The following is a 12249-nucleotide window of genomic DNA, read 5'->3' on the forward strand; positions in this document are numbered from 1 at the left end:
ATTTAACAAAAAGCACAATCTGCGAACCAAAGTCTACCTCTCTGCCAAATTTCGCGTAATTCCATTCAGCCGTTCGGGCTGTAGCCCTGGCCCCCACTTGATGAATCACCCCCAAACTTTGAGGGAAGGAGCGGAACCGAGCAGGCCATTTTCTTGGTGAAATTCACAAAGATTCGTCCACTGGCGCCAAAGTTATTCCAAATAGAATATTGTGGATTTCCTATGGAAACTAGGTCCTAACTATAACTACCTACAGGCGACTGCCAGTAGGTAATATATATATATATATATATACCGCGTTATGCTGTTGTTGCCTCACCTGCACATTAAAATGTAACCCGAAACCAGATCCTGTGGTCCGTCTCTCCATTCTTGCTTCGCCGATCGTGGGAGATTGGAAGTGGCGTTTGTGGAGTTGCTGTTGTATATATATATATATATATATATATATACAGGATGATGCAGGAAAATCTGTGCAAAAATTTGGTAGCATGGAAGGGACTAGGTATGTTGAGTGGGGATGAGTTTAAGTACATTAAAAGGGATCACCCACTAACCCCCTGCATATACTTTATACCAAAGGTCCATAAAAATCTTACTGAACCGCCAGGAAGACCAATAATTGCGGCATGCAGTGGGCCTTTAGAAAATCTATCCAAATTCATTGATTACTTTTTACAGACACATATGAAATCTTTGAATTCATATGTCCAGGACACAAGTGATTTCCTGCGTAAAATTAAAGAGATCGAGTGGAAATCAGACTTCCTCTTAGTAACATAGGATGTCAGTTCCCTGTATACCTGCATCAAACATAGGGATGGCCTGCGAGCATGCGAATATTATTTAAGCAGCAGGTCAATGGAATTAACTCACCACACGAAAATGCTTCTGGAAATGCTATCCTTCTGTCTAGAGAGCAATTATTTTATGTTCAATGGCCAATTTTTTCAGCAGGTCCAGGGTGTAGCCATGGGGGCAAGTTTCTCCCCAAGTTATGCGTGCCTCTTTATGGGGTGGTGGGAGGAACTGGTCCTCAGGCATAAATATATGCACTACTGTACATCCAATTTACACTCTTGGCTTTGTTTTATTGATGACCTTTTTATAGTGTGGCATGGATCTGAAGACAGTATTTTAAATTTTATACAGGAAATAAATGTGAATGATCTTAATTTGAATTTTACTTCTAGTATTAGCAAGGAATCTGTGACATTCTTAGATGTGCAGGTTTTTTTATCTAACAATGCTCTTAGTACTACCCTTTTTAGAAAACCGACGGCGGGAAACACTCTATTACATGCAACGAGTGCCCATCCACAACATTTGATCAAATCAATACCATATGGTGAGATGTTCTGCATCCGCCGTATTTGTAGTAATGATGAGGATATGATCATGAAACAACAAGAAAATTTATCTAGATTTGTGGATAGAGGATACAGCACTAGGACAGTAGAAACCGCCATAAGAAAATCACGACACAAAGCTAGAAGTGATCTCCTAAAGTACAACCCGAAAAAGAGTCCAATTCAGAGTGTAGATAGTAATCCAGTTCGGTTAGTACTGACATACTCTAAACAAGAAAAGGAATTAAGGAGTATAGTCAGACGAGACTGTGCAGGATGACCCCATTATTGGAGATTTGATGCCAACCAATCCATCAATAACTTATCGTGAAGGTATGAGTCTGGGCAAATTTCTAACTAAGAAAAGCCAGGAATGTCTTGGAAAAAAACCCTGGCGGCCTACCCGTAGGGGGTTCTACAAAGGTCTTACATGCAAAGCATGTCAACATGGTGTGAACACTAAAAAATACACCACGGTTATCCCAAGGGCAACCAGGGAGATTAAGCAACACCTTACATGTAAGATAGAATATTGTGTGTACATCCTGGAGCTTGATTGCCATTTGAAATATGTAGGCAGCACGAAGCTGCAGGTTCATAAAAGAATCTTGCAGCATTTGCGTGCTATAACTAATAAAGACCAGAGCTATCCGGTTGCGAGGCATTTTGAGGCATGTCACAACAGTAAACCTCAATGCCTAAAATATTACGCAATTGAGTCTATCCCAGTAACAAAAAGAGGAGGGGATAGGGAGGCCTGCATGCGAAGAACAGAAAGAAACTATATTCTGGAATTCGATTCCAAATGGCCTGGAGGTTTGAACACCACAGAAGACCTTCACACATATTTATAATTGAAATAGTAAAAAATCTTTCATATGTGAGGTCGTTAAGGAGAATGTAGGGTAGGAAGAGAAGGCATATATCATCCAACATTTTGGTTAAGACAAACAGAAAATTTGGGTACTAAATTGCCTGGTTTGCACATTTTTGTATTGAAACTTATTTATTCATTTTAAACTATCAGAGTTTTTAGAGAACATGTTACAGGTGCAAAATATTTATACATATGCAATGACCCATGATTGATTTTAGCTGTCTTCTAGATATTAGAATAGATTTTATCCATATGTCTTTTAGGTAGCTGGTTTTAGTCATGTCACCGATATCCTTTAATATTAGGTTTATTCTTATGATGTTGTTTTAATTCATATTTTTTACTTCACCATTAATTAAGGTGTTGTGCAAATGAATTGATTTTGATATATTTTCAATCACATTAAGTACTGTATGAATTAATATGAAACTGTCCCTCTGATATCATCATATATATGAATTCCCCTCCTGATATATCTATTGTAACATTGGACAATGAATTGAACCAGTATAATTATTAATTGAAAATTGATATTTATTCGTGGTTTTATTATCTTTTATAAGCACGAGTCACTTTAGTTGTATTGCACTATTGCACTAGGCCACTTTAGTATTATCATTGAAGGGGATCCTTCTTTGAACGCTAGATAACATATAATTATTTGATATACATAGTATGCATTTAGGTGTCTATTTAGAAATAGTAATAATATTAGGTATGAGTCGTCCATAGTGTCAAGTGACCCAAACAATGCTTATATATGTATTTCTTGTGCAGTTCTATTATAATTTATAACGATTATTATGTAGTTTCATTATATATTTTTTTGAAACAATAGAACTTTTTTAGTTTCTTTTTTAAAAAACTTATAGTTTATGCACGTTATGGTGAGCACGTGTTAATTTTTGAATTTAAAACGCATGTCAAATGGATATAGTTCATATGAATTATGTTTTGGAATAAGGGAACAAGCATTCAAGCTGGTAGTACAAATGTGATAGAAACACGCTATTATTGTTGTCCAAAACATAATAATTCACAATTGAAGTGATTTATAAACTGTCTTTTGTACAAATAAGTTTTTTATACAGAGGTCCTGTAAGTTGTCATTGTGTACCTCTCGGAAATGTCTGGCCACGGGGTAAGTGGGGTCATGATTAGTGATGGCCCTCATGTGTTGTAACACCCTCATGTTGGCTGGTAGCTTGGTGCTGCCCACATACCTTAATGGACATGTGCACTCAAGGACATAAATAGCGAATTCGGTCTTGCAGTGGAGGTTTTTGGTAATTTTGACTTCTTTGTCACTGAAGGCTGTGCGGTAACTGGTTTTATTGATACCGTATAGGCCCGCTTTACAAGAGTGACATTTGGTAAAGCCATTGGGTGCCCTAAGCCACTCATTAGAAGGCTTGGACTCTGGGCAGTTGGAGACGAGACTATTGCGTAGGGATGTGGCCCTTTTGTAGGTTATACTGGGTTTGGCAGGCATGTCCATGCCTATAATTGGGTCACTGCGTATGATGGACCAATTCTTATTTATGATTTTGGTTATGGCGGGTCTTTTTTTGGGCACTATAAGGTATGATAAGTCTGACCCCTGTAGCACTTTGGGAGGAGTTGCCTGTGATGTCATTGGAGATTCCTGGTTTTTGGGGATGAGGAGAACATTTCTATCTAGCTCCTTGGTTTTATTGATACCTGTTTCAATGATGGCTAGAGGGTAACCTCTGGCAAGAAATCTCTCTTTGCATGCCTCTTGGGCGTTGGCTAAATAATTTACAATTGAAGTGATTTATAAACTGTCTTTTGTACAAATACGTTTTCGTATTTATACGGATAGAAATTAGATACTAAACTTGACATTTTTAACAGTATTTATACTGAAAGTATTTTTTCTATGTCCAGTCAGACATGTGATGCACTTGCACTTTAAAATGGGCTGAGCATATTGCATTGTCATGTGACCAAGGCCGCAGGGACGGTCGAAACACGTCATGACTAGCTGTTTATTTGGGAAATAAACTGTATGCTGCGAGAAAGTTGGTTTATGCCTTGTATTTCACCTGAGGGGTGGAGTGCTGCGAGGTATTGCAGATATATATATAAGCTCTCACACCACACATTACCTTCAATGCACTCACAGGCGGGTGCTCGCTGCAGTCGTGGCAATCCGCTTCAAAATTACTGCTCCATTTCTTTCAATCGTAAAGAAATACCGCACTCTGATGTGGGTTTAAATGGACTTTCTTCTTTATCCTGATCGATGCCTGCACGTATAGCTCTCTCAGCTATGGTGATGTTTTCCAGTTGTAATTCCTCTTCGGATCCTAGAATGTTTAAAGCTTCCATTGCTGGAAGGTCCTTAACAAGTAGGGTATCTGTGGCTGTTATTTGAGTCTCTGTTTCTTCTTATCTTTCAGATATGTTCTGATATTGAAGTATTTATGTAATTGCAGTTTCCTGGTGAAGTGAAGTGGAAAAGGTCAATTCTCGTTTGTGTATATTCCAGGTGTTTTGATGGGCAGAATGTGAGACCTAAGCTTAGCACCTTCATTTCTTCTTTCGTTAAGGGTTTGTCCGTAAGGTTTACCACAGTAAGATTTGTTGCCTCTATTGCCGCTTGGTGTCTTTCTTCTTGCTGCGGTTGGTCCATATTGGTCTCTTTCCCCTTCCTGCCCCCGCCTCCTCTCCTTGTCCTTCACCTTCCCTTTCTGGGGCTTGTTCGTTCCCCCCCGCAGCCATGATTGCTGGATAAGAAACTGGTGCGGGAGCACACTGCTTCACCTCCCAGCAGAGTCGCCCCTGGGCATCATGGTAGATGCATTTCAGATCGACAAGCGATTGCCGGATAATTTGAAATTCGTCGTGAAAAGGGATTCTTCTTCTTTCATCTCCTGTTGACGCAATTTCATCACTGGACTCATTTTCCATTAGGTCGGACTCGGAGGTTTCCACCCTTGGTATTACTACTTTTTTGGCCCTTTGATTAAATTCCTTTCTTGGAAAATTGAATTTCCGGGCAAAGGTGAGTACTCTGCCTTGTAGATAATCATTTTCGTCTCTGACGAATTTCTGTTGTTTCCTATTTTTGATCTTTTCTTCATATTTCCGCAGTCTCACCTTCATTTGACCTTTTCAACTCCTCCACACGACTTATGGTCTCCTCTTTGGCCAACTCCTCTTCTAGCATTTCGATTTCCTCCAGGGCCTTGGCAAGATCGCTCCAGGCGTATTTGACTAGTATTTGTAGAGTTCCACAACAGTATGATGATGTGTGCTCCGCCCAGTCAGTAAGGAGCTGTGGGTCTGGGTTCTCGTAAGAGGGTACTGTCCATTGCACTAAATAAACGGTCTTTTTGCTGCAAGCCTTTCCCCCCCGCGAGTGCGGTATTTCTTTACGATTGAAAGAAACGGGAGCAGGTAGTTATATAATTACAAGCACATATATATGTGTTTATATTTATATATTATATTTACATATAATATTCGATATTAGCGTAATATATTTCATTGACATTATATTACATATATTAAAAAATTAACATTTACCACTTTAAACACTATTTATATGAAAACATGCATACCTTTGTCTATTTTTGGACAATAATAGTGTCATCAATATTTTTTCCCCATATTTTTGTCATTACCATTAGAAGTATTGGAGCACAGTATTATAGGTAACTATATTTTTGAGACAATACTGTTGTCACCGTTATTGTTTACCATGATATTGTGTCAGTAATCCATTTGAAAGCCTCTGCAAAAATGTTTGCATACATTTCTTCTTGCAAGCTGGCAAATTCAATAGAACGCTGGGTTCTGGGAACAGAAAATTCCAAATATGCTCACCCACAACTTAGTTTGATCTTCCTCTGTGTGATCTGCAGTTGAATCTGTCCTGTGCGATCAGGTTTGCACTGCAGACTCTCACGTTTAACTTAACTATATAGGGTTTGAAAAAGACCCTATAAGTATTCTGGCCCATAGCAGCCATATACTTGGAATACTTGACACAGTTCCTTCACAAGATGAATAAGAACTCTGAATACCTGCTGAAGGCAGATCTAGATTGATGGTATCAATTGATACAGTAGTATAAAGCTCTTTGTATGCTATTTAAAATAACATTCTATTTGTAGAAATTGGGTTTCTGGTTGGCAATGGTATGCACCCTGTCCAAACAGATGCTATAATCCTCGGCAAGGTAAGCTAGATAGACACTAAAAGATAAACTGTGCTCACCCTCTGGTAGCTTGGCACAGAGCAGTCAGGCGTACCTAAAGAGGCAAGGTGTAAAGTATTTGTGCAACACACACACAGTAACACAACGAATACAGCATAAAAAGACCCCACACAGGTTTATAAATATAGGTTATTATATTATTAAAAAACACTACCAAGACAAAAATAACCAATGTATAGAAGCTGAATATTGAATTTTTAAGAGAATAAAAACAGTAAAGCATTTAGAAAGAAGTTGCACAAAAAAGTTTCTTTAGTTCATACTGGACTGGGGCAAAGTTAAAGTTCGGTCCAACCTCATGCAAATACAACGCAGCTATGGGACTCATGCAGGGCCCGGTGAACCAAGTATCGTTCCTGGCCACAATCAACAAGATGCATCATTGTTGTCTACGTAGTGAAGGCGATGCATCAGTTCCAAAGTTGGGTGCTGGAGTCGAGAGACATTGAGCGATGCACCAGATTCTGCCACATATTCGGGAGGCAAAGTGTTGATTCTAATGCAATGCACACATTTTACTCCTGAAAACAAGGTAAATGTACTGGTTCTGTTACACTAAAGCAGGAGATGCGTCGAAGCGTGTGTTGCAAGTATCTGGCCCACTTCCATTGAGCCAGGCACACGAGCAGGTGTCAAGTCTTTGATATTCCTGCATCTCCAGCAACAGGAGGCAAGCCACTAAGACCTTGGATATCACTTGGGGTGAAGGCAGAGTCCAATTCTCTTTCAAAAGAGCCAGAGAGCAGCAGGCAGCAGGGCAACTCAAGAGAAAAGCAGGCCTTCCAAGGCTGCAGTCCAAAGATGAGTTCTTTAAGCAACAGATCAGTCCTTCTGACAGAAGATAAATTCAAGATCCACAAGTGGCTGATTTTAGGGGGTTCTTCAACCCAAACCTCTCTGCCATGCTTTCTATGGGGTTAAATCAGGCCTTTGTATGGGATCAGGGTACTAATGATTCAAGTGAAGTGTTAGCCTCATCCTTCTATCCTGCCCAGGCAGTGCCATCAGAATGCAGATGTACATGGATGGGTACTCAGACACACTCATCCTTCCTAAGTTGTGGCTAACTAGAGGGAATGCAGAAAATGTTGCTGTCACTCACCCCAGACGTGTATTGGAGACAGGCTGTCAGGCACACAGAGCAGTGTGTGCAAAGAAAAATCCTGTTTCTAAAAGTGGCATTTTTAAAATAGTAATGTTAAATCCAACTTCACCAGTAAGTAGGATTTATCAATACCATTCCAAACATACAAAGAATGGAAAAAACTATTTCTCTTTGATCAGGAATTACAGCTTAAAAGTGTGTTAAGGAATTCCCAATGATAACCTATGAGAGGAGTAGACCTTGCAGTAGTGAACAATGAAATAGGTGTTGTCACTATCAGGACATGCAAAACATAAAAGTACATGTCCTAACTTTCATTCACATAGCACCCTACCCTTAGAGGACCTACCCTAGGGGTAACTTATATGTAATAAAAGAGGAGTTTAAGGCTTGGCAAGTCATTTTAATGCCAAGTCAAAGTGATAGTAAACTGCTCATGCAGGCACGGTAGTGGCACACTATCAACAGGTTTGAAATGCTAATTCTGTCTGTAGCACAGTCAATGCAGCAGCCCACTAGTAGCATTTAGCTTACCAGCCTGGGGTATATGGTATACTCCCTTAGAAGGGAATTACAAGTAAATAAAGCAGGTATACACAAATACACGCATGTTTAGAGAAGAGGCACAGGCATTTTAGCACTGATTAGCGGTGGTAAAGTGCTCAGAGTCATAAGGCCAACAAAAAGATTCAGCAAAATGAGTCGACAAAAGTGAAAGGATTGGGGTAAACCACCCTGAGTCTGACAGGTCTAACAACCATCATAAATGTGTGTACAATTAACGTGAAAGCATATTGCTACTTCAAGGTCTTAACTTCAGTAAAATTCTTTTTCATTAGCTTTTCAATTGACTTTTTTAAAAACATTTCTTTTTTGTGATTTTTCATTGTACATGAAAAGAAAAACAACTGCAATAAAGTACAAAGAACCCCACAAAGTACTACACTTCAACAAAAGAACTACACTAAATATGATCCCAGTAAGTAATAATATCATAAGAAAGAAAGAATAGAGAAAAATTTAGAAGAAAAATAAACTCTAATAAGAAACAGATGAGCCATCTCGCCTAACCAGCACAGTTTAAGCAATGCCTAAGTAACCCTCCCCCACATAAAACACACTCCCACCAAACAAACATATAATATCACAAGTTCCAAAGAAATCATTCCAAGCTTGAATCCTAAAATGGAAGCACTCCAAACTCCATCTCTCAATTAAATGGGCAACATTAGCTATGCAATTGTCAAATTAAATGGGCATTGTAACCAACTTAGTTTGCACTCTGGGCTGTGGCACACCTCTGGATTAGCAATTGTGGTTAAAAAGTGTCAATAGAAGCCTTTCAAGGAAATTTCCTTTGTGAACCAGACCTTTGCCATGTAAATTGTAACTGTAAATTTTACTTATCTAGTAGCTACTATCCTTGACAATGCACGTAAGTGCTTTGCAATGAGTAGCACGTTACTTCAGAAGACAAGGTTACAGGTAAATATGTAGTAGGTTAGTAATATGCTCTTCCTTTTCCCTGTTTATTTAGTTTTGCTACGATTGTGTGAGATCTGACATACTTACTGTAGTATTTTGAATAGGAATAGATTCATTGAAGTGAATTCGTAAATGAAAGATGTGAGATGCTATTGAGAGTGGTGGGCATGTGTGGCTGTTAGATAAATGAGTAGGTAGCAAATGGCAAACACATTTTGGAAAACCTGTTTGGGAGTACATTGTAATCTGAAAGGTTTGAGATTGTGTCAGAGAAAGGAAGGAAAGCACAGGTAAAAATGTTTTTATAACATCAAAATTAATATATATATACATTTATATACACACATATATATATATATATATGTATATATATATACATTGAAATTCAGCAGTTACAGTTATCTAAACTAACTATAACTTAAGCCCTAGCAATGTACTGCATATGACCTCACATACTACATCACTCATGACATGGTCAGTGACATAACTCATGACAGAGCTATGCATTAACCCATACAGACACTCACACACCCCTTCTCTCATTCACAAAATCATTTACATACTCATTCACACATCAATACAACCACTCACACATCCACTCACTGATCTTTACAGCTACTCACAGAAATACAGTGAAAACCAGCCACTCACACCCCCACTCACATACCCATAAAACCAGTCAGACAGCCACTTAGACACCCACTCCTGATACAGACAGCTGGAGCCATGGTGAGAATTGGCATGTCTTTTTCCGCCAAACCCACAGGAATCTAGAGCATGAATCCACTGCCACCTAGATATACTTGTAAGACCCATCACTTTGTAAAGGGCAGCAGTGGTCCAAATAGATACAATCGAGACGTTTGTCTAAAATTAGTAGTGGTGTTTGCTCTGCACGTGGTATGGTGGCACCCTTCATCTTCTGTACAAAAGGGGGGTGATGGGCGGAGCATCTGAACGAATCAAACACTCACACCCAGTCAACAGATCTGGGTTTAATCCATCACCGTTCTTTAGCCCACTCTGCCACCCCAGTTCAGACATGGCCATATGCAAATCAGTCTGACCCTGTGCCTCATGGGAACAGTCCAGCCCGAACTGCCAAGCCATGCCTTCCCTGGACCGGAAACAAGCTTCCATGGACCGGTTTCTGGCATTTCAGCCGTCTTCAGCCCGGCTTGCCTGAATCCAGTGGCAAAGTGAGCAAGGGACTCACGTCTGAGCATACCCTGCCAACTTATGGCGCACAAAGCGGTACAAAAGGCACCCAGTCAACAGATCTGGGTTTAATCCATCACCTGCTGGCAGATGTTTCACTTAAGGACAAATACTTTTGTCTGTTTTATTAAACCTGGCCACCAATCGTGTTGTTTCAGTAGAGAAACTGTTGTGGTAATCCCTGCATGTGCAGAACCCAAACAATTGTGCAAAGCTAGAATTAAACCTAATCACCAATCCATGTTTGGTATTACTCTTTCCCCACTCCTGGAATTTGAGCATACAGAATCTTTTTTGCCTCTATCTTGTAGGAGTATTAATACTAATAACTGGGTTGATAGTGATGCGGCAAGTAATGGCGCCTCTAATTTCAACGTTAATATAGTCCAACACAAGTTTTCAACGGTGCTACAGATGAGAGGATAACCCACAACCTCCAAATAAGACCACATTCCTCAAACCATAAATACAAAGGACCTGTGCACACGTAATTGTAAATATACAGTATTAATACTGAGAGTATTTCAACTATAACAAGATCATGAAATATATGATCCAGATGACGTTTTTTCTCCTTTTGGCAGGTTTATTAGTTTTCCAGGTGCCCAGCCAACACGTGTTTCATCTGGGTGTAACCCACAATTTCTTCAGGGCTATTGGACAAATGGCTATAATGTCAAGATACCTCTCCGCCGGTTCTACTTCCGTCCTGGCTGTAACGTCAGACGTTATCAAAATAAATGGTAGTGCAAAGCAGCGAATGGTCAGTATCAATTTGGAACACTAATATGGCTCTTTGCCTCGCAGTGAATGCGTGATTCCGCAGGCGGTGTGCTGCTCAATCTGCAACCGGATGCCTGCTCAATCTGCAACCGGTTGCAGATTGAGCAGCACGCCGCCTGCGGAATCTCTCATTCACCATGTTATCCATTTGTCCAATAGCCCTGAAGAAGTCGTTGGTTACACTCAGACGAAACCCATGTTGGCTTGGCACCTGGAAAACTAACAAACCTGCCAATTTGGAGTATTATTTCATATAACAGGTGTGGGACACTTACCCTAGTATCAGGTGTCTCCACTGTGACATGTTAATTCAACTCCGCTGTCACCAGAAATTCCATCAGGTTCTGGCGAACTATTGTTGCTTCTGCCACACTGTCTAGCACCGTCAGAACCCATTCCCTGTTCAGAAGTTGTGTCCTCTGTATTCTTGGCATTTCTTACTTTAAGGCCAGCTACAGTCTTCTTTTAAATTGAGGTTTTGATTTTGGTTTATCTTCTTTTTTGATATTATAGTCCAAAGTATGTTGCGTATTTCTGGACTTTTCTCGTTCTTCTTGTTTGTGTTCTGACAGTCCTTCCCTTGCAGAGGTTTTTGATGAATTGTGAAAGGAATGAGAAGAACATATATCAGTATCCTGATACCTGTCAGGTTTATAAATGTTATCATGATTCCTAAGGTTGTACCTCCTTTTTGGAGGGCTCCTTTTGAGGAGGCCCACCCACCCTTTCATTGTGATCTATTCTCTCTATTCTTTTGTTTTTTAGTGTCCCATTTCTTCTTGGAAGAATCAGGTGCTTGCTTGGTGTTATCCTTATCAGGTCCACCCAGGAGTTGAGGTTTTGTTGCTCTAGCTCCCACATTATCTCTGCCTAATTTGGCGTATGTATCTTCGATAATTTTAGGTAATTCACGCTTCTGTTGAATAGGAGTGAAATCCCTCAGACGTTTGTGTATCACCACTGTAGCTGCCTCCCCTTTTATGTTTGCCCACATAAAAGTTGATACCTGGGCAAAATTTCAGTTCCGAGCAGGTGCTGCTCCATACTCATTCTCTATTTGTCTCAATACATCTAGTATCAATGCTATTGTAGGGATACCATTAGTTCTGTTATATATGGCAGCGCAAATGGTACCTCAAGAGGTACAATCCTCTTACGTGGGAGCTATACCCATTGGCAAGCAGAT

This window comes from Lissotriton vulgaris, chromosome 3_1 (genome assembly GCF_964263255.1).
Source record: "Lissotriton vulgaris chromosome 3_1, aLisVul1.2, whole genome shotgun sequence".
Taxonomy (NCBI): domain Eukaryota; kingdom Metazoa; phylum Chordata; class Amphibia; order Caudata; family Salamandridae; genus Lissotriton; species Lissotriton vulgaris.